Genomic DNA, 8347 nt, shown 5'->3' with positions numbered 1-8347 from the left:
TATCCTGCTTGTTCTCGGGTTTTTGATGGGGATGTTTATGGCGATCATGATGTGTCCTGTGATGGTACTTTGGGCGTTAAGCATCGGCATAACCTCGTTCGCGACACCTTTTTGGACATCTGCTACCGGTCGGGGATCTCTGCTGGTAGGGAGGTTGATATTGGTTTGGTTGATGGGCATGGTTGCTCCCTTCGTCCGGTGGATCTGCTTCTTTTTTCGTGGGATAGGGGGCGTGATATGTGTGTTGATCTGACGAGGTCTTCCCCCTGTTCTCAGACTGGGTTGTCCGATTTTGTCATGGGTCGGGTTGTTCCTGATGTTGCTCAGCGAAAGTGTACCAAGTACCGGGATTTGTGCACGATGGCTAGTTATGGTTTCCTACCCTTCTCTTTTTCTTCGCTGGGAGAGCTGGATACGGATGTTGTGACATTGCTCAAGCGGATCCAGAAATTCTCTGTTTCTCAGGACGCAGGGGCTCGCGCGGCCGCTTATATTTTTACTAGGCTTAGCTTTGTTATCGATAAGGGAGTGGGGGCCCAAATTGTATCTCAGCTGCCCACTAATTTCTTGTAAACATTTTGATTATTTTTTATATAAAAGTTCCAAATTTTTTAATAATAATAATAATAATAATAATAATAATAATAATAATAATAATAATAATAATAATAATAATAATAATAATAACAACAACAACAACAACAACAACAACAACAACAACAACAACAACAACAACAACAACAACAACAACAACAACAACAACAACAACAACAACAACAACAACAACAACAACAACAATAACAACAACAAGAAGAAGAAGAAGAACAATAATAATAATAATAATAATAATAATAATAATAATAATAATAATAATAATAATAATAATAATAATAATAATAATAATAATAATAATAATAATAATAATAATAATAATAATAATAATAATAATAATAATAATAATAATAATAATAATAATAATAATAATAATAATAATAATAATAATAATAATAATAATAATAATAATAAGAAGAAGAAGAAGAAGAAGAAGAAGAAGAAGAAGAAGAAGAAGAAGAAGAAGAAGAAGAAGAAGAAGAAGAACAACAACAACAACAACAACAACAACAACAACAACAACAACAACAACAACAACAACAACAACAACAACAACAACAACAACAACAACAACAACAACAACAACAGTAATAATAGTAGTAGTAATAATAGTAGTAATAATATTAGTAATAATAATAATAATAATAATAATAATAATAATAATAATAATAATAATAATATTAATAATAACAATAACAATAATAATAATAATAATAATAATAATAATAATAATAATAATAATAATAATAATAATAATAATAATAATAATAATAATAATAATAATAATAATAATAATAATAATAATAATAATAATAATAATAATAATAATAATAATAATAATAATAATAATAATAATAATAATAATAATAATAATAATAATAATAATAATAATAATAATAATAATAATAATAATAATAATAATAACAATAATAATAGAGAGAGAGCAGAGGAGAGCGACGTGCGATATTGTGCGATTCCTGCGATTCATCACTGCCACCGTCTGTCTTCACGTCAGTCACCACCTTATCACCGTCGCCGTTTCACGTCGTCGGCGTTGGGTTTGCCGGTGTTGATTGTTGTGTTGCCTGCCGTCAGTTGTGTGAATCGTTTCGGGTTTTTAGGGCATCGTGTTTTTCTTGCCTTCGCTCTACCGTCGTTGGCTGCCAACCACCGCCTCACGTCGACCATCAGGCCTCACGTCGCCGGTCAGGGGTGTGTTTATTGGTGTTTTTTTTTAACGGCGGCTGCTGTTGTTGAGGTGATTTTTTTAAGGCTGCGGTTTTCGCATTTGGGTTCATAGCCGCCCGTTAGCGGTTACTGCATCCCATCGCCACCACCCCTTGACCTCCAGACCTCATGTCGCCACTGCTCTTTCTCACCTACTGTTAGTGTAGGTTGTGGGTGTGGTGGGTGTTACGGACTTCTGTGGTTGTTCTTGTATGCTGTGTTTGTCGATCACCAACGGTGTAGGTCGTGTGGTGGTGGTGGTCAGCTAGGCTACCTTCTAGGCCGCTGGTTAGTTTCTTTTTCGGCCTCTGGCTGCTTGTATGTGACCGGTGTTGTGGTTATCTCCGGGTGGTTTGCTTAGTGGCTATATTGTATGCCGTGTGAGTTGGTGGAGGGGTTTATTCTCCATGCCCGAGCTTGTACGGTTCCACTGTCCTTTTTCGGGTCTTCATGCGTGTCAGGATGGTTTTGGTAAGGGCCTGACTAAAGCGGCTTGGCAGAAACATTTACAGGACCGACATTGTCATGATGGTGCGTTGGACCTTACGCGTCAGACTCTTTCTACTAGTTTGACTGTTTATTCCAATGCCGAGAGTTCTTTGCGACGGATGGGGCTCTGGTTGTGTGGGGTGTGTTTTAAAACCCGTACTATTAGAGCTAGATGTCGGCATAGGGGTGATATTGTGATGCATCCAGAGTGTGTCGATGGCCTCTACACCTTCCATATTCATGGTATTCCGAGAACTTTGGCTCCTTCTACTTCTTTTTCTTCTGATGATAGTGTCGAGCTCTTTCAGTGGTCTATATCTTCGCTGGATAGTTTATTGTCTTTAGGCCTTCGCACCGTGAAATCCATTCCTCCTAAGTGTCGTCTTGGGTTTGCTCGGCCTTTGAAAGGGGCCTTAGATGAGATGTTTGATGTCCCTAGTGATCTCTCCCGCTGGGTTCGTTTGCTAGTTCTACCACTTTGTTTGCTTAGGACTTTCGCTCCTCGGAGTAATCATGAGTGTCGGACTGCTATTCGGCGTCAGCATCAGGAGGAGGGTATTGCCAGGGCTATCCTTGCTTAGGGGGCACCTGGGGGGTGATGTGACCATAATTAGAGCACATTTAGTCCCCGAATTAGCCTTGTTCCCATGCTTTTTAGTGCATATTTGGGTGATTTATTGTCTTTAGTTCTTTGTTTTGCATATTCTTTGAGGTGTTGATCCCTTGGTAGGAAAAGAGTGCAAACCTTGCATTTTCATGGCAAAATGAGGCTAAATTGATTGAATTCAATGACCAAGCATCAAAGAGAGACACGATTAGAAGGCCTTTGTACATACTATAGTAGATGGGCAATGATGAGAAAAGATCCTTGCATCCCTGAGGAAATCCCCAAGGATCTTATGAAGAAAAAGGAAGAAAAGAAGAAGAAACGAGACTGCCCAGCAATCCGTGCGGATTGCCTAGAAGACGCCCGTCTCCACCACCACAATCCGTGCGTCTTCACTCCAAGACGCCCGGGCAAAGACTCCAGAAGTCGCCCGGGCAGAGACCACCAAATCCGCCCGTCCCGTGCTAAAGACGCCCGGATTCTCAGACAGACCCATTTCGTCTTCTTCAAGCTTCAAGGAAGGATGCACATCTTTTTCTAGAGACTGAAGTCTCCCTAGAGACCGGAGTCTTTCCAAAAAGACCGGCGTTTCCTCAACAAGGGACTTAATCGTCATTTAAGCCCTTAGTTAACCCTAATTCATCCACCTAATCTCCACTATAAATACCCCATTAGTCTAATTAGAAGATATGTTCTTCTTAGAAATCTTTAGAGTAGTTAATATCAATAAAATCTCTCTTTAATCTTGTAATCAACAATTAATCAAGTTTTAATACAAGTTTTATTTCCTTAATCTCTTTCTTGTTCATCCTTTATTTTGGGTAATTGAAGATTATTTGGGTTATTATTGGGAGATTGACAACCTCTCAAACAAACATCAAGTACTTCTTTTATTCTTTGCTTTATTATTGGAATCATTAGTAGGTATAATTCTCTTAATCCCTCTTTAATTATTGTTAATCACTTTCATTTATTCATCATGTTTCACTTTGTTGGTATGAGTGACAACCTTGCTAGCATGTTCAACATGATAATGAGTGAGTAGTTACTTAGCTAGGATTAATGGGTAATTAGGGGAAACCAACATGGTGAATGATTCATGCTTAAATTATTATGCTTTCATAGTTTATTTGCTTGCTTATTGCGATCTCAACTCATGCACATGTTATGTTTGATGAAATGTGAGCCTATGAATTCTTGCATTTTTTACCCATCACCTATCTTTTCAATGAGACTTGTAAGACATAAACCAACTCGAGTCTCATTAGACCATGCATGTTGTTGAGTAGGGAAGACTAAGTCGACTTGTAGGTGTTGTACAATCTAATCGATTCGGCTCCGGGACCCAAACTTTCCTAGGATTGTAAGATATAAACCAACTCGATCCATCACAACAATAATTGCTTGCTTATAACTTGAGAATATGTTTGTATGATCAATTCCCATGAATCCCCTATGACCCCATGACACCCTAGTGCCTTTTATCAATTGTTTATATCCCTTTTTATTCATCTTACTTGTTTACTTTCATTGCTATTTACTTTAGTGACCTTCTACATCAAACCCCAATTGTGACACCCCTAAGACACCACTAGTTGCAATATAAATCTCATCTCAATTCCCGTCCCTTGGGATCCGACCTTTACTTGCCTCTTTACTAATTGTAGAGTTGTTTGTGAAGTTATAAATTGTGTTTTGGTCTAGGTGCTCCAACGACAAGTAACCGAAAGATTTAGTAACCGACCAAAAATGGCGCCGTTGCCGGGGACGGTGTTAACTTGATTTAGATTTTCTTATATTGTTATTAGTTGTGTCTTTCTTTGCCTTGGGGAAGTAAAACTTCTCAAGGTTTGTTCTAATTGTTTTCGAGTTGTTTGATATTTTGCATGTCTAGAAGGTCACAAGGTGACTTGTTACCCTTTGATCGTGAAATTGAAAGAACTTTGACAACCAATAGAAGACTTGCTAGGAGAACTTTGAGAGGTATTGGTTAGGTTGTAGATATTCAACCAAATACTATTGAGTTCATCAACCCTTTTGCAAGAGAAAGTGAGGAGAACCCAACACAAAATCAACCCACAATGCCTAAGTTTTCATCACATTCCGTACCCACCGAGGAGAACCTACCCAATGGTACTCCCACACCACAACATCTAACCGGAAATTTTATTGCCAAATCCTTATTTATCCAATTAGTCGAAAGAAGCCAATTTGGGGGGATGCCTAGTGAAGACCCTCATTCTCATATGGAGACATTTTGTGACTATTGTGATGCGATTTCACAAACCGGTCTAACTCAAGACCAAATTCGATGGGTCTTATTTCCTTTTTCTCTAATTGGCACCGCCAAACAATGGTTGAAAGGCCTTGATAAGGCTACTCTCGGAATTGATTCTTGGAAGAAGTTGGCTCTAGCTTTCTACAAAAATTTCTATTCACCGGAAAAGACTAACATGCTAAGAGCTCGAATCACGGGCTTTAAGCAAAGGGATGAAGAATCTTTGTATGAAGCTTGGGAGCAATTTAAGGGAATTTGTCGCTCATGTCCTCACCATGGACTTAGCGAGTGGTTCTTGGTGCAACAATTTTGGAACGGTCTTTATGAAGATTCAAGGAACATTCTCAACATGGGATCAAATGGAATGTTCACCGAAGTTGATGACAATCAAACTTGGAACAAAATTGAGGAAATGGCGGTCCATAACAAACAATATAGTAGACCTCGCAAGGCTACTAGAGGAGGAAAGCATGAAGTGGACTTCATTACTCAATTGGGTGCTCAACTTAGTGCTCACATTGATACCATCAATTTGAAGTTTGAAAAAGCTATGGCTATACTTGAAGAAGCCTCAAAATCACCAAAGCATCATGTTAATGCCATGACGGCATCTTCATCAATCCCAAGTGGGATATGTGAGAATTGTGGAACTTTAGGACATGACCAAAGTAAATGTAGGGGAACAAATGAACAAGTGAATGCTTTCCAAGCATACAAGAGTGGTACCCCTTATTCAAACTATTACAATGAAAACACCAAATTCCATCCAAATCTCTCATACAAAAGCCAAAATGTTCAAAACCCTCAAACAACATACACTCCACCTCCCATGAGAAACCAAAATCAAAGACCCTTTTACAACCAAAACCAAGGTTACCAGAATCAATCTCCATACAATCAACAAAATGACCAAGGTTTTGATGTTCAAAAAGCGGTCCTCCAAATGCAAAAGAATCAACAAGATTTTTTCACTCAAATTCAAAAGGATAGTCAAGAAAAGGAAACCACCATCAACAACATCCTAGCTCACGCCAAAATGTTGGAAACCCAATTGACTCAACTAGCATCTTCAAGCTCACAAAGACAAAAGGGGCAATTACCACCTCAAAGTAATCCCCCAAGACATGAAACGGTTAGTGCCATTCACTTGAGGAGTGGTACAAGGTATGAAGCATCGAAGAAGCAAGTTGAGGATGAAGTTGTGGAAGCTAGTGACAAAGAAGAAATTGTGCAAAACTCCAAGGATGGGGAACCATCAAAAGAAGAAATTTCAAGGAAAAATGAAGACAAGGTCAAGGAGAAGGAGCCCATTGTGATTAGACTTCCTTTTCCGAGTCGTCAAGCCAAGCCCAAATTTGATGACCAACTTGGAAAATTTATGGAAATTGTGAAGAATTTGGAAGTCTCAATTCCTTTCACGGAATTAATCAATCACGTGCCGGCCTATGCAAAATACATGAAAGACATCTTGACAAACAAGAAGTCGATCCGGTAGCTTGAGACTATCGCCTTCACTAAGGTGAGTAGCGCAATACTTCAAGGGCGTTCACCTCCAAAACTCAAAGATCCGGGAAGCTTCTCAATACCGTGTACCATTGGCGACACCACGATCAACAAAGCCTTATGTGATCTAGGGGCTAGTGTGAGTGTTATGCCGTACTCGGTGAGTAAAAGGTTGGGGATGGGAGAGCTTAAATGCACCAATATCTGTGGGAAATAATCTGTATACTTCCCTTATAAATGAAGGATTATAACGAATTTAATTAAGACGATCACTAGTCATAAATAAAATACATAAACAAAATAAAGGATTCAGAAATAACCTTCGGTCCTAGAAAATTTGGCCTATGAATAATATCGCAATGATATTCTCCTATCAGTTGCACCCAAGATGCTCCGAGAAATGCCCTTGTTTTGCTAGAATCGATCCAAAAATTAAAATAATTTTTAGGTTTTTCTTTTGTGTTTTTCCGATGAGAGAGGAGGCAAAAATGAAAAATGAATTAGGTCAGAAAAAATCCTCTCCCTCACTCACCAATAAACCGTGTATTAGGGATGGATTAGGGTAGGATTTTTTTTTCATTTTTCTCGGCCCATTTCCGAAATAAGGAGTATTATTTCCTTATTTTTGGTTATTCCAAAAATGTATAAAATGTGTTACATTGTCATCTAGTGAGGATTGAACCCATGACCTCTTGGTTTGTGTACCCTCACTATTACCACTATGACACATTCAACTTGTTGATATTAAATATAACTGATTACATTTAATTACGAATTAACAGATTAATTCGTCCAAGCTAACATTACATACATTTAATTAAATATAACTTATTATATTCAATTTACGAATTGACAGTTATTCGTCTCAACTAATATTATTTAATCTTCATTAAATATGATGGGGCATATTCTGCACCCGCTGACCAGTCAACATATTGAGCAAGGTCAAAGATATCCACAGCAAGTCAACGGCTTAGACAGTCTAACCGACGAGGCTGTCGGCCTGTCAGATGGGTCCCGCCGGGGCAACCAGCCAGCCGGGGCACACATCCGCGAACTCATATCCAAGACCCCTCGGCGGTGAGTCAACAGGGCCCGCCGGCCTGCCATAGGTCCCTCGACCGAGGGGTAGATCAGTCTTTCCACCTGCTAGCCACTTGGCCACTTGGCCACTACGTGACAAAAGGTGAAAGTCTATAAATACTCCTCAACCTTCATTGAGGAAAGGGGGGAATTTAATCCACAATTTAACCTAAGAATCACTATTCACCTGGTAATATCTTCCTTATCTCTCTACAATACGTACTTTGCCAAGTAACAACAACTTACCTCTATAAGTTACTGACTTGAGCGTCGGAGTGAGTTCGCTCGGCCCAAAGCCGAGCCCTCAGTTTGTTCATCGTTTCAGGAGACCGCAAGGAGGATTCAACCAAAGACGTCATTCTACAGGCACAGGTGGTAACTTATAACTGCTCTGGAATTACACTCGGAACAATTGGCGCCGTCTGTGGGGAAAAATACTAGAAGCTAGTCACATTCATTCCCAAACAAAAAAAAAAACAAAACAAAAACCCACCCAAAAAGCTAAGAAGATGTCGAAACAACCGGAGCGGTGTTGGTGGAAAACAAAT

At 39.0% G+C, this 8347-nt stretch overlaps 1 non-coding gene across 1 annotated transcript; it reads right to left on the bottom strand.

The window, feature by feature from the left end:
- Window positions 1-5388: 5388 nt before the first annotated feature.
- On the bottom strand, window positions 5389-5495 carry LOC141597741 (small nucleolar RNA R71). The gene has a single exon (XR_012522960.1). It is a non-coding gene; the product is annotated as a small nucleolar RNA R71 (small nucleolar RNA).
- Window positions 5496-8347: the final 2852 nt, after the last annotated feature.

The sequence above is a fragment of the Silene latifolia genome, chromosome 8 (genome assembly GCF_048544455.1).
Source record: "Silene latifolia isolate original U9 population chromosome 8, ASM4854445v1, whole genome shotgun sequence".
NCBI classification, from domain to species: domain Eukaryota; kingdom Viridiplantae; phylum Streptophyta; class Magnoliopsida; order Caryophyllales; family Caryophyllaceae; genus Silene; species Silene latifolia.
Note: the sequence above shows the minus strand (reverse complement) of the source record. Positions and strands in the feature narration are given on the sequence as shown.